At 46.8% G+C, this 25,965-nt stretch overlaps 1 pseudogene; it reads left to right on the top strand.

Moving 5' to 3' along the window:
- The window catches only part of LOC121291225, a 43,037-nt pseudogene that overhangs the window by 6,635 nt on the left and 10,437 nt on the right, over positions 1–25,965 (top strand).

Raw genomic sequence — 25,965 nt, 5'->3', positions numbered from 1 at the left:
CTGCTGAAATCCTCATCCAGACGTTTGTAAGCTCTAGACACAACTATTCCACTGCTCTCCTGGCTGCTCTCACATCTTGCACTGTAAACTTGAGCTCCTCCAAAACTCTGCTGCCCATGTCCTAACTGACACCAAGACCAATTCCCCAATCACACCTGTGCTCACTGATCGACATTGGCTCCTGGTCAAGCAACACCTTGATTTTAAAATTCACATCCTTGTTTTCAAATCTCTCCATGGCCTTGCCCCTCCCTATCTCTGTAATCTCCATAGCAATTTGGCTGTTATATGTAGAGACACATTTATTGAAATCTCTTTTAATGCCTTCTATAAAGATTTTACCTGAAGGCCTAGGCCTTTCCCAAAAGCGTGGGCTTGGATTTAATAGTTTTGCCAGTGCTGTGGCTGATAGCTGAATTTGGGATGTGCAGTCTGAGTGAGTGCAGTGTATCTAATTTCCCAGGATAAACCAGAACCCTTCAATCAGCTACACTGAAGCAATATTTTCCTTAGCTTCTAGCACTTCCTGCCCAGTGTGTTTTCTTCAAATAATTTTGGAAAACAAGGGGAGAAATTTCAAAATCTCCATTGAATTAACATTTCACCCGAGTATTTTTTATATTAAACACATACTGTAAGGGTAAAACTAGTCTTCACCAGCATGACTCGAGCTCAAAGTGAATTGATAGCCCGTTTTACACTCTGCCCGACTGTCTTTTCCATTGCCCTCACGGTGCCTGGGAAGATCAGGGGGCTGGGCAGAGGAAAGAAAGTAGCCACGTTGTCTGCTCCTAGTCACTATCCAGTGTCCCTGCTGGGAACAGAGGGTGTGTGACAGTCAAGTGGAGGAAAAAAAAGGAGTTGCATCAGATTTCCCTGCCAGAGGAATAGCAGACTGGCACTCACTATGGACCAGTCTCTAGCTGATGAGTCAGCACCTTTAACAAAGGTGGAGAGGCAGTTGAAGAAAATCATGTTTCCTTTTCCTCTTTTACAGGTTTGCATCATACTACACCAGAGAATACAGAGAGGGTAGACACCGCAGATAGCTCCTGATCATCACCCAGTGAACAACTGCACAACCGTGGGAAGACATCCAGTCCCTTAACAGCATTGCTCAACACAGAGAAGGTTGGGCAGTGAAACCATCATCTGGAAATCAGTGGGGTCAGGGGAGCTTTGACATATCATCAGATCTGAAACTGGTCAGTGGTGTGGAACCTTCCATCAGAACCAACCTTTCCGAAGGTTTGGCTGTGGTCAGTCGGTCAGGGTGAGGCTGGAAAGAATTGTGAGTGGGGTCCAAGTGTGGTCAGAGCTTCAATCATTCATCAAGTCTCATGAACTACTAACTCATTGCTACAGGTGAGACACTGTTAACGTGTGAGGAGGGTTCCACAGACTCATAAGATCTCCTAACACACAAGGTGCATCCGTTGTTCCACTTGTAACACAAGGAAGCCCACATGTCTGAGAAACTATTCAAATGTGAGGTTTGTGACAAAGCCTTCACAAATTCGACATCCTTCCTGATACACCAGAGGATTCACACAGGGGAGAAACCCTTCAGGTGTGATTTGTGTGACCAAGTTTTTGCACAGTCATCAACACTCGTGAATCACCGACGCATTCACACTGGGGAGAAGCCATTTAAGTGTGAAGTGTGTAACAAAAGCTTTACACAGTCATCAGGCCTGGTGAATCACCGGCGCATTCACACAGGGGAGAAACCATTCACGTGCCATGTCTGTGACAAATCATTCTCACATTCGTCTCCCTTCCGAAGGCATCAACGCATCCACACTGGGGAGAAACCGTTCAAGTGTGAGCTGTGTGACAAAGCCTTCACAGACTCATGGACACTTCTGAATCACCAACACGTTCACACCGGGGAGAAGCCTTTCAAGTGTGATGTGTGTAACAAGGGCTTCGCGCAGTTATCGAACCTGGTTAATCACAGGAACAGTCACACAGGGGAGAAGCCATTCAAGTGTGAGGTGTGCAGCAAATCATTCTCACACTTATCTCACTTCAGCATACACCAACGTATTCACACCGGGGAGAAACCATTCAAATGTGAGATGTGTAACAAAAACTTTGCACGATTATCACACCTGGTGTATCACCGACGTGTTCACACAGGGGAGAAGCCATTTAACTGTGAGGTGTGTGACAAATCTTTCTCACACTCATCTCACCTCCATGCACACCAGCGCATTCACACAGGGGAGAAGCCATTCCAGTGTGAGGTGTGTGACAAGAACTTTGCGCGATTATCAATCTTGGTGCATCACAGGCGCATTCACACAGGGGAGAAACCATTCACGTGTGAGATTTGTAACAAAGATTTTGCTCGATTATCAGACCTGGTTAATCACCAGCGCAGTCACACAGGAGAGAAACCATTCAATTGTAAGATGTGTGACAAATCATTCTCGCAGTCTTCGAACCTCCGTGCACACCAACGTACTCACACGGGGAAGAAGCTGTTCCCATGTGAGGTGTGCAACAAATCATTCTCAAAATCATGGAGCCTCCACATGCACCAGCATGTGCACACTGGGGAGAAACTCTTCAAATGTGAGGTTTGCAATAAAGCTTATGTGACATCCTCAACTCTCCTGATACATCAGAGGATCCACACAGGGGAGAAACCCTTCAGGTGTGAGATTTGTGAGAAGGCTTTCACCCAATCATCTGATCTCATGAAGCACCAGAGGATCCACACAGGGGAGAAACCATTCAGGTGTGAGGTTTGTGAGAAGGCTTTCACCCATTCCTCTGCTCTCCTGAAGCACCAGAAGATCCACACAGCGGAGAAACCTTTCAGGCATGAGGTTTGCGACCAAGCCTTCAAACAGCCAATGACCCTTGAAACACCAACACATTCATACAGGAGAGAAGCCATTCAAGTATGAGGTGTGCGACTCAGAGAGTCATCGAACATCCTGCTTCAATGGAACATTCACAAAAGGGAGTAACCCTTCAAATATGAGGTTTACGATAGAGCATTTGTGATGTCTTTGGCTTTCCTGGGACACCAGAGGATTCACACAGGGGAACAAATCTTCAGGTTCCATGTCTGTGACAAGGCTTTCACCCACTCCGATTCCTAAAGCACCAGTGGATCCACACTGGCGAGAAACTGTTCAGGTGTGAGGTGTGTGTGACAAGGTTTTGACACAAGTCAGTGTATTGCCTGGTTCATCAACACACACACAGGGGAGAAACCCTATCGATGTGAGTTCTGTAATAAAGCCTTCACACAGTTATCAGACCTCCTGGACCATCAGTGAACCCACATGGGAGACAAACCCTTCCAGTGTGACGTGTGACAGGATTGTTTCACCTACTCCTCCTCTCACCATACACCAACGTCTCCACATGGACTTGGAGCCAGGTCACCTACTTCTGTTGCACTGAGAGTTGTCTGTGTTGTTTACCCTCCAGTGCTCACACAGGGGAGCTGTCGTTCCAAAGCACTGTCGGTTTCAGCAGTGTCTGCCTTAAACAGTCCAATTATTTCAAGAAGGCTAATTAAACCTTTAGCCAGATCACCAAACATTACCAAGACATCAATATGCATAGAAGCTCCTGCATAAACTCAGTATCCTTTCAGTGTAGTGTCAGGTACAAGTCACTCACTGACTCTCACTCTGACCAAGAAGGCAATCAGATACTCAGTGGTTAGAAAGGCTTCAGCTTCTGATCTACCAGCACAAGCATCCGGGGGAGGAGCCAATCCTGGGGTGAAAATGGCGGTACTTTAATTAGCCTCAACATCCCTGGTCTATGGAGGGGGAGAATCAGCCAGGAATCCCATTCCTCATCAGTGACCCCAGCTGGGAAGTCAGGGGGAGGGCAGGATGTGTCTCTCTGTGACAGTCTCCATTGTCTCACAACATTCACTGTCTGGGTCTACACATGCTGATTGGCCACTCAAACAGAGCACTAGAGGCCAATCAATTTCCACAGTCTGTACCCCAGGTCAGTACCTTGAGGACTGGAGGGAATGTGAGAGGACAACAGCTTGTATTTATAGAGCACTTTAATATAGTCAAACATCCCAAATTGTGTCATAGAGACGTCATCAGAGAAAAATTAACACCGAGAGAAAGAAGGAGATATTAGGAGGGGATGACCAAAAATATGGCCAAAGAGGTGGGATTTAAGGAGAGTCCTAAAGGAGGGGAGTGAGATAAAGATGCAGCAAAGTTTAAGGAGGGAATTATAAAGATCTCATAACACCCAAGGTTCATCTGTTGCAAGCGCTGAACTACTTCCTCTTACACCATAACCTGTGCAGCATCTTCCTTGGAAAAGGCAGGTGCAAAGTATTAATTTAATATCTCAGTCATACCCGCTGTCTCTATGCAAAAAACCCCTTTCTGGTCTTAAATCAGCCCCACTCCTCCTTTTACCACCCTTTTAAATGCCTATTGAAGACTTTTGGATTCCCTTTTATGTTAGCTTCCTATCACTCTTTCAGTCTTTCTGCCTCCTGTACAGCTGATCCAGCTGTGGTGCCATGGACGTGGCTCTGGCTGCATTGCCCAGATTAACTATCACTTTCATCAGTACTCAGGACTGAATAGCGGTTGGAGAGTGAGATACACTCAGACTCCTGCATTACCTGCCTTCCTGTCACTTCCTGACATCTTCCCCTAAAATCGTAGCTTGAGTTTTCATGCTATGCCCCCTGTGCTGGTAAAGTGATCCAGCTCTCAGAAGTGGGTGTGGGGTAGAATCGGATCCTGCTTTAGTTGGTGATTTTCAAATAGTTTGTTATTGTGATTGATTCAGAGTTTGGTGTAAGCTAATTACTGTGATGTTGTTTGATGTTTTATTAATCTTCTGTGTAGATTTATAACTCACAATAAATTCACTTTTATAACAACGCAAACTACCTGATTTGTCAGCATGGTGTGTTCCTATTCACTGAAACACTCAGGAGCCTATAGTATGAGCCTTATACACAATATATTGGTCAATGTCACTGTGGGCTAGTATACTTTCTCCATCAATGGGTTTATAATTTCCAGTTTACAGGAAGCAGAAAATTTCTGCAAGAAAAAAACACATTTATATATCAACTTTCAGAAACTCAGCATCTGCAAATACCTTACAACCAATGAGGTGCTTTTTGAAGTGTAGTCACTTGTAAGATAGGAAGCATGAGAGCCAATTTGTGCACAACCAGCTCCCATAAACAGCAATGTGATAATGATCAGATAATTTGTTTTTTGTGATGTTGATTGCAGGATCCATATTGACCAGGACATTAGGGATAACTCCATTGCAGAGTACAACATAGTGTCAAGGGATCTCTCACATTTACCTGAGAGCGGCCTTGGTTTAACTCATCTGAAAGATGGTACCTCTGACAGTGCAGCACTCCCTCAGTACTGCACTGGAGTGTCAACCTCAGGAGTGAGAATTGAATCCACAACTTTCTGACTCAGAGATAAGAGTGCTAACTGAGCCACGACTGACAACAACTAATAATATTTCTGTCGTGTCAGATTCAGTTTCAAAAGGGTTAAGTCCCAAGGCTGTGTACAGAATGCTTTTTCCCCTGTAAACTGGCAGCCTGAAAGACTGATTTGATTTAAAGTGGTAACTAGTTAGAGCTGCAGGTGTCAGTGTTGTCTTTGTGTCTGGGTTCCAGTTTCATGTTTTATTTCGTGAATGCAAATCCCCGAAGCCAAGCGATCGCCTCCTCATTTGCCGAGTTTAAGGTGATTAGCCTGTAGAGGGGACAGTCCTCGGTAATGACCAGCATTGTTTGTGTCTCTCCACAAGTGCATAAGGGGTTTGTACTGAGGCCCAACAATGGAGGTTGTCTGCACAGGGGCCTTGGTCTGCCCTGAACCTGTTTGACAAGGATGATTCTTGCCCTGGTAGTTCAAAGCCATTCGACAGATGGGATTTGTCACAAGGAATTTTTTAGTGACTTCCCGTGTTTTCCATTCCTTGATCCAAAGGATGTCTGCTGGTCAATCTTGCTCAGGAAAGTTGCTCCATTTGGGGACTGAGATTGACAGCAGGCAGCAGATGGGATGAACAGCTTATCATGGAGTGGTAAGTGAGATCCAGCGCAAAGTGTTTCAACCAGGTTATCGTCAGCCCGTGGATATGTGAGGGAGTGATGTTTGAGGACAGGAAGCCAAGGGAGAGGAGTTGAGTGGAGGGTTCCAGTTACGATGCACATTGTTGAGTTCAAATGTGTCTGTGCAAGATGTGTGTGTGACGACCTTTGCCAGAGGTGCACAGTACTCTGCTGCAGAGTCTGATAGGGCGAGTGCTGAGGTCCAGAGTGTTGTGGCAGCAGCTCCCCACGTAGCAAGTTTGGTCATGAAATTGTTTCTGGTTTTGAAATTTGCTGCAGTTTTCTTCAGATGTTCCGGGAAGGACGGAGTCCTACCTGGAGTCACTCCCAAGTATGTTGGGCTGAGATCATGCTTTAGTCTCTGGCCATCCATGTAGATGAGCAATTTTTTTTTTGGCACTCACATTGTGGAGCTGGAATACACTGGATATGGATTTAGAAGGATTCAAAGTGAGACGCCATGTGCTGCAGTTGTCCATCAACTTTGTAACATCTTCATTCAGGATGTGGTCAAATGCAGGAGGATGGAGCCTGGGTGGCTGAACAGGTGTCATCAGCACAGCTGAACTTGTGGGACATGGTGTCTGGCAGGCCATTTGTGTATGTGTTAAACAGGGTTCCCAAGGTGGACTCTGAATTATCTATCACAATGGAGTTTCAACAACTTCCCGAACCAGGCTGGAAGCATTCTGGACAGCTTTAGGTGTATGAAGCTGTGAAAGGTGGTGAAGTCCCTGGTGTCAGTTGGAATGGACATCTTAAGGGATTGTCTTCAATCAGTACTGCTGATTAACCATTATGCTTTCATTCACTCATGAAAGATCTATTGTTTAGGCACAGTTCTCACAGTCTGTCAGGAATAAAACTCGAGGAATAACCCACTCTTCCCAGGAAAGCTCAGTGTTAGATTTAGTGAGGTTTTTGAGCTTGTTTTCAAATCCCTCCATGACCTCCCCCTTCCTTATCTCTGTAATCTCTTCCACCCCTCAGTACTGCACTGGAGTGTCAGCCATGATTTTTTGGAATGGATCCTGGAATGGAAATTGAACCCACAATTTAGGAATTTTATTTCTAAGTTACATCAAAAATTCAGGATCTTTAATGCTGGTTTATTAAACATCACCCAGGAAGCTGGTACCTACCACAGAAATGACCACGGCCCCAGATGGGAATAATGAGAGTGGCGAGATTCTGCCGAGTGTCTGTTTGAGGCGGCTCTTCAAATTACACTCAGGGTTTTTGGGCGTTCAGGCACCAACAGTCAGTCATATGCATGATTCCAGTCTACATGTTGTGATCAGCAATTATTTCAGCAAACTACAGGCCCACAGATAATAGTTTATTTCAGTTGTGTCACATAAACAGGAGAAATTGTTGAAATCGTTTAATATAGTAATAATTACCTTACCTCAATAATATTGTATGGAGTTGCTGCTTAATTTTTTCATCTATGATAGTTTAAAATGGTGAACTTTCTCTCTATCCCTCTCATCTTTAAAATGCTGGAGGAGGAGTGAGAGGGGAGGAGAGAGAGATTGTACAGAGGCAAGGGAGGTAAGAGGAGAAATGTTGAGAATGCAATTGGAAAGATAGAGGTGAGAGAGAAGAAGGAATGAGGAAGAGGAGAGATAGCAGAGTAAATGACTCCGCAGAGTAATTGACTTCACTAAATTTAATACAACACTCAGATAACAGCAGCAGCAGTGACTGGAGTTTGATGGAATAGCTGCTTCCCCAAGGTGCTGGGAGTGATTGATAACACTCACGTGACATTGAAGGTCACCCGAGGAGACTCACAGAGCTACCTGAACAGAAAGCAATTCCCCTCCTTCATCTAGTGTGTAATGTCCGTCTGAGAATACTCCATGTGAATGTCACTCACACTGGATCATCCCACAATGCTTTCAGTGTCAGGAACTTGGACATCAGATCCATATTCAGGGAAGGGGAGTGACCTGATGGTCAGCTGATTAGGGACAAGGTCCATCCCTTCCGGGGCTGATGCCACCATCTCATGCACGACACACTGAGGAGATGGTGTTGTTTATTGGCACCTGTGTCTCACTGAGGCAGCTCACAGAGAGAAGCTAGTGGGATGTTGAAGAATTGTTTCAGGTACTGGCTACACCTGTGGGTGGATCACACCCAGAGAGAGAGAGAATGGTCACAATCATCCTCGTGTACTGCACACTGAACAATATAATTCTCAAACAAGATCTAGACTGGGACAGTCCAAGGGAGGAACCATGAGAGGTGAATGGACCGGGACATCCTGGGAGAGGGGAATGGACCGGGACATCCCGGGAGAGGTGAACGGATCAGGACATCCCGGGAGAGGAACCGGAACGAGGTGAGTGCTGACCCAGAAATTGGAGCTGAGGGGAGGTGAAGCTCCACAGGACGCGACCCCTAGATAGGACAGGCTGTAGGGGTAGGGGGACAGATACTCACACAATGAATCTCACCTCATGCCCCACTGTGCTCCCCATGCCTTACACATCACAGAGTCTGACAAAACCAAGATGTTGAGCTTTAAACAGAGATGATTCACTACAATCTCCAATTATTAAGTTTTAATGTTAAATAGATTGAATTAAATAGATAGAATTGTCCAGTTCCATAAATAGAGATAAATGATGTTTTTCCACATTACAGCATATTAACAATATTAATATTTCATAAACATTCTTATATTTATTCTGGACGTTTCACTAATTGGGAAGTAAAAAGTTTCATTTTGAAGAAAGTGCAATCATTCAAACAATGTCAGCAAAGTGCAAATGAGCAAATAATTATTCAAAATGTGAAATCAACTCTGTCCTTGGACAAGGAGGAGAAAGTGGAGGTGTCCGTTTCTCTCCAGACTCCTCGCTCAGCTCCCATGCCCGGACCAGCTCTTCTCCCTGCTGCCCTGTGCACTGTGTACCAGGCACTGTGCTCAGTGAGTCTCCCTGCTGCCCCTGTGCTGTGTACCAGGCATTGTGCTCTGTGAGTCTCCCTGCTGCTCCCTGTGCTGTGTACTAGGCACTGTGCTCATTAAGTCTCCCTGATGCCCCCTGCGCTGTGTGCCAGGTATTGTGTTCAATGAGTCTCCCTGCTGTATGATGATGAATGGAGATCCGATGGGCTCTGGGACTATGACTCACTTTCTCTCACTGCTGTCTGTTTCTGGACAGAGAAGCTGCTGCAACGACTTGAGGACTGAGACCCTGCGGGTCTCCATGCAGCTGGTGAGGGCTCTGGCAGGGGCTTGGAAAAGGACATGGGGTCATGCGAGGGGTGGGGACAGAGTGAGAGGTCAGGCAAGGGATGTGACCTCAGATGTGTGGAGAGAGGCTGACAGAGAGATCTGGTGAGGGGTGAGCCATGAAGCAAGAGATGAAGGCTAGGGTGAGAAAAAAGATCATTCCCAAGTCACTACCCCAGTCGCAGAGTCACTCTCCAAACATTGGGTCAATCTTCTCTCTACTGTGCCCCTCCCTCCTATGCCCTGCTCTCCTGTGTCTCTCTCTCCCTCTCTCCTGTGCCCTTGTCTGCTGAGCTCCTTCCCTCCTGTAGCCCCTCCTCCTTGCCCTCCTCTGCCAACTCTTTCCTGTGCCCCTCCTTCCTGTGCCCCCTCCCTCCTGAACCCTCTCTCCTGTGCTCCCTCTTCCTTGTGACCCTCTTCTGTGCCCCCTCTCTCATGCCCCCTCTCCCATGTCCGGCTCTCCTGTGCTTCATCTCCCCCGTGCCCCCTCACTCCTATGAACGTCTTATCTGTGTCCCCTCTCTCCTGTGCACCCTTGATTGCCAGTGCCCCTGCCTCATGTGCCTCTTTCTCCTAAGTGTCTCCCTCTCTCCCCTGTGCCCCGTATCTCTCCTGTGCATGTGCTGATCCCACCATCCCTGCCTTGGATACTGTGGGTCTTCCTCTTCCAATTTGCTTGTGTCTCAGGTAATAATCCAGAGATAATTACCTTTGTGCTTCTGATTTTTAATTTAGCCCTGAGCTGCTCTTGCTCCCTCAGCAGAACCTCCTCCCTGGTCCTATCTATGTCATTGGTACCCACATGTACCATGAAAACTGGATCCTTCTTGTCCCACTTCAAGTTTCCATCCATTCCTGAGAAGATGTCCTTAACCTTAGTCTTCCAGCTTCTGTTCCTCACAAAATTCAAACTGAGAATAAAACTCACTCATCTTCCACATGGTCAATGATATGTTAGGGTTTTACTCTGCTCACAGTGCAGCTCTGTCTAACTGTCATTTATTTTAGCTAACTTTTCTTAGTGAGCTGCAAACCACACGAGATCCAAACTGCAACTAAAATGTCTCCCAGAAAACACCAGATAAATTGAAATCAGAGAGCCTTCCTAAGCTCCACCCATTTGTATGATGATGGAGCCTGTTCTGGACAGTCCTCAAACTAACTTTTGAATCAATTCCCCCTTATTTACAATTTGTTCTTGGACTTGATGAAGTAAATAGGTTTTACAGCCTTTCACTGAATGCTTTTAAACTAATTTAGCTCTAACTCCCAAAACAAAATGATCTACCTGGACTGTCATTACTGCAAGGAGTGCAGACATCATGTCTCCAGCTAAGTAAGCCCACCTGCTTTCTCTATTCTGACCTTTTTAACCTACAATCAAAAAGTTATATTCCCAAAACTAAAAATTATATTCCAAAACACACAAACCATGAACTAAGTATTCACAACATTCCCACCAGAAGAAAATGAAAAGGTGTCACCAAGTGACACGTTTATTTTTATTTATACCGTGTAGAATATTACACCTTACAATATGTTACATATTCTAACAATTATCTGATCACATGCAATGCACAAAATAATCATCCTCCCATTTCCCAATCAACTTCACAATTTCATCAGCTCTGTTCAATTCCACGTCCAGTTTAAAATGTAAAATATTACTTTTTGTGATGTTTTCTGAAAGTTTTCTTCTTACAATATTTATAGTCCAAAGTTCCATTCGCAAAAGAAGATTCTTCATTCTTACTCAAAGGTGAATTTTCAAATTCAGACTTTAAAACAGTCTGCTGATTTCGGCTTTTGAACCTCATTGGTTGCCCCAGGAACATCATTTACAATTTCTTCTTTGATCTGATGAAGTGTGTGTGTGTGCAATTTGGTTCAGCTTCTTGCAGTTAGAGCGCTGCTTTCAGTTGAATACTCACTGCCCTGTGTGGAACCTCTGATGGAACAGAAGATCCAATGAACTCAAGCATGATTTGTCACACACCTCATCTAGAAAAGGCAGCTCTGTGTGAATGTTTTGGTGTGTACAGAGGAACGATGAGGCCGAGAATGATTTGTCACACACCTCACATGTGAATGGTTTCTCCCCAGTGTGACTTACCTGGCAGGCGAGAGACCTTCATCACGTTTCTGCCAGGGAAACAACAATGGCTATAACCAGTCGAACTCCTTACCATGGGGTACCTAACACCATCCGAGTCATGGTGAAGGGCAGCGAGCAAGGAACAGGAATGGATAGGACCTTCTTCACCAAGAGGATCCTATACAAGCTGTGTGGTTTTGAGGCTGCGGAGATCTACTGCCTACAGGATTTCCCCAGCGCTGGATTTTTTGATGTGACTTTCAAGCAAGTGGCAGCTTGTGTCAAACTCCTGAAGGTGTTTGAGGAAAAGAAAGACCTGCCAGAAATGAAGATCCTGATGGCGGAGCCGCTCTTTGCTCTGCCGTTGCAAAGAGAACGGGTTGCGACGGTGCATCTGTACAACCCCTACGTCCCTGTCACTGATGTGCTCATCTTCCTTACCAGGTACTTCGATAAGGTTGGGAGCTGCACCGCGATTAGAGATGATTTGGGGATCTGGACATGTAAACACCAGGTTAAGGTAACGCTCAAGACCGACGGTAAGGGAGCCGTCTTCCACCCCCCTTCCAGATTCGCTATCGGGGGAAGCCGTGGCTACCTGGTCTACGTTGGGCAACACAAACTTGTCGCTCATGCGGCAAGTCTGGTCATGTGGCGGCCAACTGCAGTGCCGTCCTCTGCAAGAACTGCAAACAGGAAGGGCACCAGACAAAAGACTGTAAACAGGCTAAGTGCTGCAACCTGTGTGGTGAGGCAAGTCACCTCTACAAGACCTGCCCCAAACGTTGCTGTACTTATGCACAGGCAGCCAAAGCCAACGAGGGGGAAGCAGAAGAAATGCCTCGTGTCACTCCAACCACCAAGACCCCCAGGGAGAACAACGGGACAAAGGAGGACACAGGGAGAGACAAGGTGGAGGAAAAGATTGGGGCAACAGACGGCCAACCAACAACACTGCCCCCTGAACCTCCCACTCCTCAGGAGAGCGAATCAACGGAGGAGGAGGAGGCAGCAGTGGGAAAGCAGCAGGGGGAGTGGCAGCTGGTGAAGAGAGCCAAAAGGAAGAAGGGGCTAAAAAGAAACCAAGCCACTTCCCAGACAAGAGTCAAGAAGCGTCTCCTATCCGACACGGATAACAAGAGCAGCGGCTCTTCGGACGAAGAAGGACCAGGGCGGTGCCAACAGAAGAAGCAGCAAAGCGCTAGGGAGTTGGAGGATGAGACACCCGAGCTCCAGAACACTGGAGACAATGAAGAGACCAGCGCACCCCAACTTTGCCCACAACCCGGAGAGGCCAGTGTACCGCAGCCCCAGGAATCTGGGAACAGTGAGGCGCTCAGCGCACCCCAGCTCCGGGAAGCTGGGAGCAGCAACGCCCCAGAGGGGGAGCTTCTCCAACAGAGGACATTTCAAACCCCGCTCTCTGCACGGAGTCCCAGATGCCAACCGAGCAGAACACCGCCAATGGGGAGGTTCAGGACACTTTCCTCAGCCCATCCAAAGTGAAGCAATTTGAGCACACTACAGGCATGAAGGAGCAGACCAAAGGTCTGGAACTCTCAGAGACAACAGGTTTGGTAAGCGACTAACTGCTTTAAAATGGGTGTAAAGATTGTATCCATAAATGTGCGTAGCATTAAATCTACTACGCGATGTGTTGCGACCTTGGATTACCTTGCCAAGGTCAAAGCTGACCTGTTGTTTCTGCAGCAGTGTGCGATACCGCACCTCAGCTCCTACAGGCAATGGTCACGATGGTGGTCCCACGGGCCATCGATCTGGTCGGGAAGAAACGACTCTTGTTCCTCCAGCCTGGGTATTCTGCTGCGGGGAGGCAGCTTCACCATCTCCCAGGTTAAGGAGGTGGTGGGCGGGCGCCTCCTCGTAGCAGACGTAATGTACAAGAATGCTCCACTCCGGTTAATTAACTTCTATGCCCCGTTACAAGGGGCTGAGTGGCTGGAGGTTTTTCAGCAGCTCCCACTGCTGCTGGCAACCTCCAGTCTGGTCATTCTGGGCGGTCATCATCATCGATGCGGCTGGACGATTCGGCAGGGCTGACAGCAGATTGGACGCTACGTCCAGATCCCTGATGGAAACAGTAAAGGATGCCAAGCTGCATGACGTCTTCAGCAACCCTGCAGATGGAGCGCAGCGTAGATACACCTGGTCGCTGCCTGGCGTGTCCGTCTGTTCCAGGATAGATTTCCTGTTTGTGTCCCGTGCATTCACAGTCAAATCCACCGACGTCAAGCCGGTGTTCTTCTCTGACCACTGCCTCCTACTGGCTGACTCACTTAGAGAAGGACCAGAGGGTTGGCAGGGGGGCATGGAAGCTAAACGTGAAACTGCTGACCCCAGAGAACATTGAGGAGCTCAAGAGGGATTACAAAGGTTGGAGAACCATGAAACCCCACTTTGAGTCACTGACACACTGGTGGGAAGCGATCAAGGGAAACATCAAGAGGTTTTTCATTCTCAAAGGCACCCAGAAAGCTAGAAAGGAACAGAGGGAAATGTCCCGACTCCAGAAAACCATGCAGAATCTGCTCCGGCTGCGGTCGATGGGGGTCGATGTCAAGGAGGAAGTCCAAGAGGTGAAGAGCCAGCAAGCCTCGCTCTTTGCCTCGAAGGCCTCCAAGATCATCTTCCGTTCCAGAGTCCGCTCCGTGGAGCAGGACGAGACGTGCTCACGTTTCTTCTTCCAAAAGGTACACAGAGAGAGCTCTGTGATCAGCAGCCTGAAGGAAGAAGATGGCTCAGCAAAGTCATCACAGTCCGACATTTTGAGGATCAGCAAATCTTTTTATACTGGATTGTATGACGTGAAGCCCACAGACAACACGGCCTCCCAGTCCTTCCTGTCCTCTATCACGGAGCACTTAGACGACAGTACACGGGAGAGTCTGGACAAACCGCTAACTCCTGACGAACTGACCGAGGCCCTTGAGTCCTTCGGGAAGAGTAAAACTCCCGGAAGTGACGGCTTGCCGGCGGAGTTGTATTTGGCTCTGTGGGACTGGATCAGCCCGGACCTGCTAGAAGTGTACGAGAGTATGCTCCTGGCCGGCAGTATGTCAGAATCCATGAGGAAAGGCATTATCACCCTCATCTACAAGCACAAGGGGGAAAGGGAGGAAATTAGAAAATGGCGCCCCATTTCACTGTTGAATGTGGACTATAAGATTCTGTCCAAGATCATCGCCAAACGGGTCAAATCCGCTCTGGAATTGGTGATTCACCCTGACCAGACCTGCACTGTGCCGGGCAGGAATTTCTCTGACAGCCTCGTGCTGCTCAGGGATACGATTGCCTATGTGCAGGACAGGGGTGTGGACACCTGCCTCATTACCCTGGATCAGGAGAAGGCCTTTGACAGAATATCGCACACCTACATGGTGGATGTGCTCTCCAAAATGGGGTTTGGGTAGGGAATTCGCAATTGGATCCAACTAACATCAGTAGTGCAGTCTCAATCAATGCGTGGGAATCAGATAGCTTTCCTATTAAATCTGGAGTCAGGCAGGGCTGCCCTCTCTCGCCTGTTCTTTTCGTGTGTTGCATAGAACACTTTGCTGAGTCTATCAGGAAGGATCCGGGCATAAGAGGAGTGACGATCCCAGGCAGTGGAGGCACTCAGGTCAAAGTCTCCCTGTACATGGACGATGTCGCTGTTTTCTGCTCGGATCCGCTGTCAGTGCGCAGACTTATCCACATCTGCGACCAGTTCGAACTGGCCTCGGGAGCCAAGGTAAATCGTGGGAAGAGCGAGGCCATGTTCTTTGGGTACTGGGCTGACCAATCCTTTGTCCCTTTCACTGTCAGGGCTGACGGCCTGATGGTGCTGGGGTTATGGTTTGGAGGGACCAGGGCACGCGTTAGAAACTGGAAGGAGCGAGTGTCTATGGTGAAAAGGAAACTGGGCATGTGGGAGCGATGCTCCCTCTCCATTGCGGGTCAGAACCTGGTCATCAGGTGTGAGGCACTCTCGCTGTTGCTGTACGTGGCGCAGGTCTGGCCCATTCCACACTCCTGTGCAATGGCGATCACCCGAGCCATCTTCTGCTTTGTCTGGAGGCCGAAAATGGATCGTGTCCACAGGGACACGATGTGCAAGCCTCTAGATAAAGGGGGAAAAAACGTGCCCAACATCGCCCTCATACTGATGGCCACCTTTGTGTGCGGCTGCATCAAGCGGTGCTTAGACCCTCAGTATGCAAACACCAAGTGTCACTACGTGCTGAGGTTCTACCTGTCACCGGTGTTGCAAAGGATGGGTCTGGCCACGCTGCTGCAGAATGCTCCAAGTAGTTGGACCGTGCCATACCACCTGTCCCTCATGGGAAATTTATGCAGAGAAACACCTTTGACCACAAGTCCATCAGGCAGTGGTCGGCACGTAACGTCTTAAAGGCCCTGAGGGAAAAGGAGAAGGTGGATCCTGTGGGATGGTTCCCTGAGCAGACTGACAAAGTCATTTGGCAGAATGCCTCATCACCAGAACTTTCCAACAAGCACCAAGATGTAGCTTGGCTGGTGGTGAGAAAGGCCCTCCCTGTAAGATCCTTCCTACACGCCAGGAGTCTCACCCCCTCTGCACATTGCCCTCGAGGTGGCTGTGGTGGGGAAGAGACCGTTGTTCACCTCCTTGTAGATTGTGTCTTTGCGAAGAAGGTCTGGAGAGAGATGCAGTGGATTCTGTCGAGGTTCATCCCGAGCAGTTCTGTGACACAGGACTCTGTGCTCTACGGACTGTTTCCAGGGACACACACCGAGACAAATATCAACTGCAGCTGGAGGATCATCAACTCGGTGAAAGACGCTCTTTGGTCTGCCCGAAACTTGTTGATTTTGCAGCGCAAAGAGTTGTCCCCGACCGAGTGTTGCAGACTGGCACATTCCAAGGTCCAGGTCTACGTGCTGAAGGACAGTTAAGCTTGGGGCAGCCGCCACAAAGGCGCAATGGAGAAGGGTCGCTGCCTAAGAACTTTCTGCCACAGTCCACTGAGGGACTAGGAACTGTTTAGAGCCCCTCAGGCTGTACAGCTTAAAATGAATGTCTGCCAATGATTGTAATTTTCATTGTTTGTACTGATATACCTTGTGATTCATGTTGTAAAAGTTGAACCTGATTGTAGTTTTGTAATGGTGATTTTGAAATGGTTCAAAATGTTTTTGAAGATTTATGAATAAAGTATATTTTTGCAAAAAAAAAAAGGTTCTCCCCAGTGTGACTGCGTCGATGTTTTACCAGTGTCGACAGTGTGAAGTCTTGATCACACACCTCACATTTGAATGGTTTCTCCCCTGTGTGAATCCTCTGGTGCCTCAAGAGGTGATAGGTTTGGGAGAAAGCCTTCTCACAAAATTCACACTTGAAGGGCTTCTACCCTGTGTGAATTCTCTGGTGCCTCAAGAGGTGATCGGTTTGGGAGAAAGCCATCTTACAAAATTCACACTTGAAAGGTCTGTCCCCTGTGTGAATCCTTTGCTGTATCAGGAGGGTTGAAGACCTTGCAAAACTCACAATTGAAGTGCTCCTCTCCTTTGTAGCTGGAGGCTGCTTAAGTTTGTGAAGCCTTTGTCACAAACCTCACACGTGACCTCTTCCACCCCTGTGTGAATGAGCTGGTGTTCATGGAGGTTTGTTAACCAGGAGAATGATTTGTCACACACCTCGCACTTGAATGGATTCTCTCCTGTGTGAATGTGTTGGTGTGCATGGTAGGCTGATTACTGCCTGAATGATTTGTAACACATCTCACATCTGAATGGTTTCTTGCCTGTGTGAATGCATTGGTGTTCACAGATGGATGATGGCTGCGAGAAGGATTTGTCACATACCTCACATGTGAATGGTTTCTCTCCTGTGTGAATGCGCAGATGCACATGGAGGGTACAGCACTGTGTGAATGATTTGCCGCACACCTTGCAAGTGAATAGATTCTCACCTCTCTGAGTGCAATTATGTGCACGGAGGTTCGATGATCATGCACAAGATTTGTCACACACCTCGCATGTGAATGGTTTCTCCCCTGTGTGAACGTGTCAATGTTGCACAAGTATCAATAGCTTTGGGAAGGCTCGGTCACACACCTCACACTTGAACTGTTTCTCTTCCATATGGCTGCCCTTGTCTTAACAGTTGTATAACCGATGCACCTTGTGTGCTAGGAGATTGTATGAGCCTGTGAAGCCCTTCTCACACACCTCACACTTGAACAACCTCTCACCTGTAGGAATGGGTCAGTGGTTCATGAGGCTCGATGAATGACTGAGGCTCTCAGCACACTTGGAGCCACTCACACTTCTTCCCAGCCTCACCCTGACTGATTGCTCACAGCCGAACCTTCAGAAAGATTGGTTCTGATGGAAGGTTCCACATCACTGACCAGTTTCAGATCTGATGATATGTCAAAGCTCCCCTGACACCACTGATTTCCAGATGATGGTTTCACTGGCCAACTTTCTCAGTGTTGAGCAATGCTGTGAAGGGACTGGATGTCTTCCCACAGTTGTGCAGTTGTTCCTTGGGTGATGGTCAGGATCAATCTGCAGTGTCCATCCTCTCTGTATTCTCTGGTGTAGTACAGTGCAATCCTTCTGTAAAACAGGAAAAGGGAACATGATTTTCTCTAACTCCTCTCCTCCTTTGCTGAAGGAGCTGACCCATCAGTTAGAGACTATTCACAGAATCAGAATTTTACAGTGCAGAAGCCAGCCATTTGGCCCATCGTGTCTGCATTGGTCCACCAAATGAGCATTTTGACTTAGTGTCATTCTCCTTCCTTTTCCCTGTAACCCTGCACATTATATGAATAGAAACAATCATCTTATGCCCTCTTGAATGCCTCGATTGAACCTGCCTCCAATACACTTCCAGGCAGTGCATTCCAGACCCAAACCACTTGGTGTGTGAAAAAGTTTTCTTTCTCACATTGCATTTGCTTCTTTTGCAAATCACTTTAAGTCTGTGCCTTCTCATTCTTGATCCTTTTATGAGCAGGAACAGTTTCTCCCTAACTGCTCTGTCCAGACCCCTCATAATTTTGAAAACCTCTATCAAATCTCATCTTAGCCTTCTCTTCTCCAAGGAAAACTGTCCCAACATCTCATCTATCTTTTCCACCTACGGTGGTTGACAGGGCCCTCAACCGTGTCTGACCTATCTCCTGCGCATCCGCTCTCACACCTTCCTCTCCCTCCCAGAACCATGATAGGGTCCCCCTTGTCCTCACTTATCACCCCACCAGCCTCCGCATTCAAAGGATCATCCTCCGCCATTTCCACCAACTCCAGCATGATGCCACCACCAAACACATCTGCCCTTCACCCCCCCTGGCGGCATTCCACAGGGATCATTCCCTCCGGGACACCCTGGTCCACTCCTCCATCACCCCCTACACCTCAACCCCCTCCCACGGCACCTTCCCATGCAACCGCAGAAGGTGCAACACCTGCCCCTTTACTTCCCCTCTCCTCACCGTCCAAGGGCCCAAACACTCCTTTCAAGTGAAGCAGCATTTCACTTGCACTTCCCTCAATTTAGTCTACTGCATTCATTGCTCCCAATGCGGTTTCCTCTACATTGGAGAGACCAAATGCAGACTGGGTGACCGCTTTGCAGAACACCTTCGGTCTGTCCGCAAGCATGACCCAGACCTCCCTGTCGCTTGCTATTTCAACATTCCATCTTGCTCTCATGCCCACATGTCCATCCTTGGCTTGCTGCATTGTTCCAGTGAAGCTCAATGCAAACTGGAGGAACAGCACCTCATCTTCCGACTAGGCAGTTTACAGCCTTCCGGACTGAATATTGAGTTCAACAATTTTAGATCATGATCTCTCTCCTCCATCCCCACTCCCTTTCCGATCCTGCCACCCCCCCCCCCCCCCGCCGCTTTTTTTCCCAATAATTTATATAGATTTTTCTTTTCCCATCTATTTCCATTATTTTTAAATGTATTTCCATCCATTGTTTTATCTCTACCTTTTAGCCTATTTCGATCCCTTCCCTTCACTCCACCCCACCCCCACTAGGGCTATCTGTACCTTGCTTGTCCTGCTTTCTAACCTTAATTAGCACATTCCTTAAATAATAGCACCAACTTCAACACCTCTTTGTCCTTTTGTCTATGACATCTTTTGGCTATCTCCACCTATCACTGGCCCTCTTTCCAGCTCTAGCCTTTCCACCACCCGCCCCCCCGCCACCTTAAACCAGCTTATATTTCACCTCTTTTCTATTTTTACTTAGTTCTGTTGAAGAGTCATACGGACTCTAAATGTTAACTGTGTTCCTCTCCACAGATGCTGCCAGACCTGCTGAGTTTTTCCAGGTATTTTTGTTTTTGTTTTGGATTTCCAGCAGCCGCAGTTTTTTGCTTTTATCTCAAAGATTTTCATAACTGAAGTTTCTCATCCCTGGAACCATTTTTGCAAACCTCTTCTGCATTCTCTCCAATGCGATCACATCCTTCCTGTAGCCAGAACTGTACACAAAAGACCTCCAGCTGAGGTCAAGACAGTGTCTTATACAGGTTCAGCATAACCTCCTTGCTCTTGCACTCTGTGCCACTATTAATGAAGCCTAGGATACTGTACACTTTATTAACTGCTCTCTCCACCGGTCCTGCCACCTTTAATGACTTGTGCACATATACACCCAGGTCCCTCTGCTCCTGCAAACCCTTTAGCATTGTTTCCCTTATTTTACATTGTCTGTCCACGTTCTTCCTACCAAAATGAATCATCTCACACTTCTCCGTATTGAACTTCATCTGCCACCAATCTGCCCTTTCCACCAACTTGTCTGTGTCCTTTTGAAAAGCTACACTAACCTTACAGTTTACAATACTTCCAAGTGTTGTATCATTCGTAAACTTTGAAATTGTCTCCTGCACACCAAGATCTAGATCATTAATATATATCAGGAAAAGCAAGAGTCCCAATGCTGAAAAATATCCATTGACCATACCCTCTGTTCCTATTACTCAGCCAATTTTGTGTCCATATTGCTACTGTACCTTTTATTCTATGAGCTGTAACATTTCTCACAAGTCTCTTGTGTGGCACTATTATTTGGAAGTCCGTGAACACCACATCAACAGCATTACCCTTATCTGCCCTCTCTGTTACCTCTTCAAAAAAATTCCAGCGAGTTTGTTAAACATGATTTTCCTTTAAGAAATCTATGCTGGCTCTTCCCAATCAAAACATGTTTTTCCATATGACTATTAATTCTATCCTGAATAATTGTTTCTAGAAGCTTTTCCATCATCGAAGTTAAACTGATTGGTCTGTAATTGCTGGGCTTATCCTGACAACCTTTTTTGAACAAATGCATAATGTTGGCAATTCTCCAGTCCTCGGGCACCTCCCCTGAGTCTAGGAAAGTCTGAAAGATTATGGTCAGTGCCCCTGCAATTTCCTCTCTTACTTCTTTAAATATCCTTGGATGCATCTCATCTGGACCTGGTGCCTTGTCAACTTTAAGTACCAACACTTAATCCAACACCTCCTCCTTATCAATTTAGAATTCTCCTAGTTTCCTCCTCTGGCCTGGATAGCATCTGCTTCCTTGGTAAAGACAGATGCAAAGTATTCATTTAACACCTCAGCCATGCCCCCTGCCTCCATGAATAATCCCCTTTTTGGGCCCTAATCAACCATACTCCTCCTTTAATCGCCCTCTTACTAATTTTGTGCCGATGGAAGACTTTGGGATTCCCCTTTATGTTGGCTGCCGGTCTTTTCTCATAATTCCTCTTCACTTCCCTTCTTTGCTTCTTCACCTCGCCTCTGAATATTCTGTATTCAGCTTGGTTCTCAATTGTATATTCTACCTGACACCTGTCATAAGCACACTTTTTCTTCTTTAAATTAATTGCTATCTCTTTTGTCATCCAGGGAGCTCTGGATTTTTCTGTCCTACCCTTTCCCTTTTGAGGAAATATACATTGACTGTGCCTGAATTATTTCTTCTTTGAAGGCAGCCCGTTGTTCAGCTATAGTTTCTCCCAACCTTCGATTCCAGTCTATCCAGCCCAGCTTTGTTCTTGCCCCATTGAAGTTGGCTCTCCCCCAGTTAAATTTCTTACGCTGGATTGCCCATTGTCCTTCACCCATTGTCATCCTCAACCTTATGATGCAATGATCACTGTCTCCTAAATGTTCTCCCACTGACACGATCTACTTGGCCCACCTCTTTTCCAAGAATCAGGTCCAGCAGTGCCTCCTTTCTTGTTTGACTGGACACATACTGCTGTAGAAAATTCTCTGGAACACAATCTCGGAATGCTTCTCCCTCTTTGCTTTTACACTACCTCTATCCCAGTCTTTATTCAGGTAATTAAAGTCCCCCATTATAACTACCCTATAATGTTTGCGTCTCTCTGTAATTTCCCTGCAGATTTGTTCCTCTACATCCTTCTCCCTGGTTGGCGGTCTGTAGACTACACCAAGTAATGTAATTGTAGGTTTTTTGTTCCTTACCTCTAGCCAAATTGATTCTGTCCTTGAACCCTCTGGGACATCCTTTCTCCAGCACTGCAATGCTCTCCTTAACCAATCTTTTTTTATATATTCATTCACTGGATGTGGGCTTCGCTGGCTGGGCCAGCATTTATTGCCCATCCCTAGTTGCCCTTGAGAAGGCAGAAGCGAGTCAGGATGGTGAGTGACTTGAAGAAGAACTTGAAGGTGGCGGTGTTCCCATCTATCTGCTGCCTTGTCCTTCTAGATGGTCATGGTCATGGGTTTGGAAGGTGCTGCTTAAGGAACCTTGGTGAGTTTCTGCAGTTCATATTGTAGATGGTACACACTGCTGCTACTGTGCATTGGTGGTGGAGGGATTGAATGTTTGTGCATGTGGTGCCAATCAAGTGGGCTGCTTTGTCCTGGATGGTGTAAAGCTTCTTTGGTGTTGTGGGAGCTGCACTCATCCAAGCAAGTGGGGAGTATTCCATCACACTGATGACTTGTGCCTTGTAGATGGCGGACAGGCTTTGGGGAGTTAAGGAGGTGGGTTACTCATTGCAGGATTCCTGGCCTCTGACCTGCTCTTGTAGCCACAGTATTTATATAGCTAGTCCAGTTCAGTTTCTGGTAAATAGTAACCTCCAGGATGTTGGTGGTGGGGGATTCAGTGATGGTAATGCCATTGAATGTCAAGGGGCAATGGTTGGATTCTCTCTCGTTGGAAATAGTCATTGCCTGACACTTGTATGGCGTGAATGTTACTTGCCCCTTGTCAGCCCAAACCTGGATATTGTGCAGGTCTTGATGCATTTGGACATGGACTGCTTCAGTATCTGAGGAGTCGCAAATGGTGCTGAACATTGTGTAATCATCAGTGAACATCACCACTTCTGACTTTAAGATAGAAGGAAGGTCATTGATGAAGCAGCTGAAGATGATTGGGGCGAGGACACCCCTCCTCCTTTCCTATCTTTTTTGAACACCTTGTACCCAGGAAAATTTAACACCCAGTCCTGTCCTTCCTTGAACCAGGTCTCTGTTATCACCATAATATCATAATTCTGCATGGCAATCTGTACCTGGAACTCACCAATCTTATTTACTATACTATGTGCATTCACATACATGCCATATAGCCCTGATTTAGACTTCATTACCTTCTCCCTTACTCTGACTCTGCCTATTCTCTGAGTTACCCATCAGGTTCCCACCCCCCTGACAAGCCAGTTTAAACTCTCCCCAACAGCGCAAGCAAATCTCTGTGTGAGGATATTAGTCCGATTGAAGTGTAATCCGTCTGGCTTGTATGGGTCCCACCTGCAACAAAACTGGTCCCAATGCCTTAGAAATCTGATGCCCTCCCTGCTACACCAATTTTCTAGCCTCATATTCAATTGTTCAATCCTCCTATTCCTATGCTTGCTTGGATGTGACACTTGGAGGAATCCTGAGATCTAAAAATACTCAGGAGAAATGTTAATTCAATGGAAATTTTGAAATTTCTCCCCTTGTTTTCCAAATTATTTGAAGAAAACACACTGGACAGGAAGTGCTAGAAGCTCAGGAAAATATTGCTTCAGTGTAGCTGATTGAAGGGTTCTGGTTTATCCTGGGAAATTATATACACTGCACTCACTCAGACTGCACATCCCAAATTCAGCTACCAGCCACAGCATTTGGCAAAACTATCAAATCCAAGCCCAGGCTTTTGGGAAAGGCCGAGACCTTCAGGTAAAATCTTTAAAGTAGGCATTAAAAGATGTTTCCGTAAATGTATCTCCAGCTATGACAGCCGAATTGCTATGGTGCTGGACTAACAGTCCAAAGATTGAGAGTTCAAATCCAACCACAGAAAGTTACATACATAGAATTACAATGCAAAAAATAAGGCCATTCAGCCCAACTGGTCCATGCTGGCATTTATGCTTCACACAAGCCTCCTCTCACCCCTCTTCATCTCACCCTACCAGTATATCCTCTGTTCCTTTCTCCCTCATGTGCTTGTCTAGTTTCCCCTTAAAGGCATCTATATATTCTCTTCAACCACCCCATGTTGTGAAACTGAATTTAATACATTTTGAAATTTGGGGAATAGAATCAAAATAAAAACATGAAAACTTTCAGGTTGTCCTAAAAACCCAAATATTGTCCTTCGGGGAAGGGAACCTGCTACAACTACTTGGTCTGGTCGACATGTGACTCCAGTGCCACATAACATGGTTGACTCTGAGCTGTCCTCTGAAGTGGCCGAGCAAACAATGATAAACAATCACAACAAAGTCCAATAATAAGAGGGAAATCATATAGATCCAGACAATCCTGGCATTGTGTCAGAATAAGATTAAGGTGATCTCAGCCCAGTGAAATCTATAAAGTCTCTCTTACCAAGGTCTGAGGACAAGTACCCAAGTGAGGAGAGCTGCCCCACAGACTGGTCAAGTAGCAGTGATACTCACTGAATCATATCAATCTGGAAACTCCTCCGTCACCATCCCTGGGTATGTCCCATCCCACTGGCAGGTGGGGAAGTCTCAATATTGACTCCATGGAGTCTCATGGCTTCAGGCCAAACAAGTTCAAGGAAAACTATCACTCCCCTCCCAACTGATGAATGAGTACTTCACCATGTTAATCACCACGAGGGAAGTAGACCAAGGACAGATTCCAAAACTGGGTATCCATGAGGTGCAGTGAGCCATCAGTAGCAGCAGGATTGCACTCCAGCACAATCTCACAGCCCTCATTCCATGATTATCATCAAACAAGTGGGTTGAAATGTCAAGAGCAGCATAGGCTTCCTCTCTACCACTTGCCTCTCTGCCCACTGCCTCTTCTCTATCTGGTCTGAAATTGAACTGAGTTTGAACTAGTGTGCAGCCATTCCTACCCTGCTCTGCTGCCAGTTATACACTGTAACCCAATCTCCCTTTATAATAAGTCTGCCCCCTCACTGGGAGACTGCTTCACAGCGAGGGTCAGTAGAATAGTGAACCATGAGGGGAACCATGCTGCTCCTAATGAATGTATAACAACAACAGACAACAACTTACATTTACATAGCACCTTCAACATAATTCTGTGTCCCGAGGTTCTTTGCAAGATTGTTGACAATACTTGACACTGAGGCACAGAAGGAAATATTGGTACAGATAACCAAAAAAGTAGTTAAAGAGGTAGATCTTAAGGGGTGTCTTACAGGAGGAAAGAGAAGTAGAGAAACAGAGAGGTTTAGGGAGAGAATTCCAGATCTTAGGAAGCAGGCAGCTGAAGGAACGGCCACCAATGGTGGAGTGATTAAAATTGGGGATGTTCAAGAGGCTGAAAACATAGATAACAGGAGCAGGAATAGGTCATTCGGCCCTTAGAGCCTTCTCCGCCATTCAACACGATCACAGTTGATCGTCTATCTCAACGCCATACTCCCGCTCTCTCCCCATAGCCCTCGACTACATATCCTGAGACTGTGACCCCTTGTTCTAGATCCTCCAGCCAGAGGAAACATCATCCCTGCCCCTAGTCTGTCTGGCCCTGTCAGAATTTTATACATTTCAATGAGAGCCCCTCTCATTCTTCTAAACTCCAGTGAATACAGGCCCAGCTGACCTAATCACATCCTTAACACTGGCACCAGGGAGACAACACACCATCCTGGTTTCAGGTCTGTGGCTGCAGAAACATCTATCTGTTCCCCTTATGATCGAATCCCCTATCACGTTTGCTCTCCCACTCTTTTTTTCTCTGCTGACCCCATGCAGCTGAGACACTTGCAGTGCCACAAAGTTGGCTCTTGCTGTATTCCCCTAAGAAATCATCTCCCTCAGCAGTATCCAAAACGGGAAATCTGATAGAGAGGGAGATGACTCAGGGGACTCCTGCACTATCTGCCTAGTGCTTTTACTCTGTCTGGCGGTCACCCATTCCATTTCTGCCTATGCACTCTTTACCTGCAGTGTGATCACCTCACTGTACATGCTATCCACGAAGATCTCATCCTTGTGGGTGCTCCACAGTGACTCCAGGTCCAGCTCCGAAACA

The sequence above is a fragment of the Carcharodon carcharias genome, chromosome 19, assembly GCF_017639515.1.
Source record: "Carcharodon carcharias isolate sCarCar2 chromosome 19, sCarCar2.pri, whole genome shotgun sequence".
NCBI classification, from domain to species: Eukaryota; Metazoa; Chordata; class Chondrichthyes; order Lamniformes; family Lamnidae; genus Carcharodon; species Carcharodon carcharias.
This window is presented reverse-complemented; position numbering and strand designations above follow the sequence as displayed.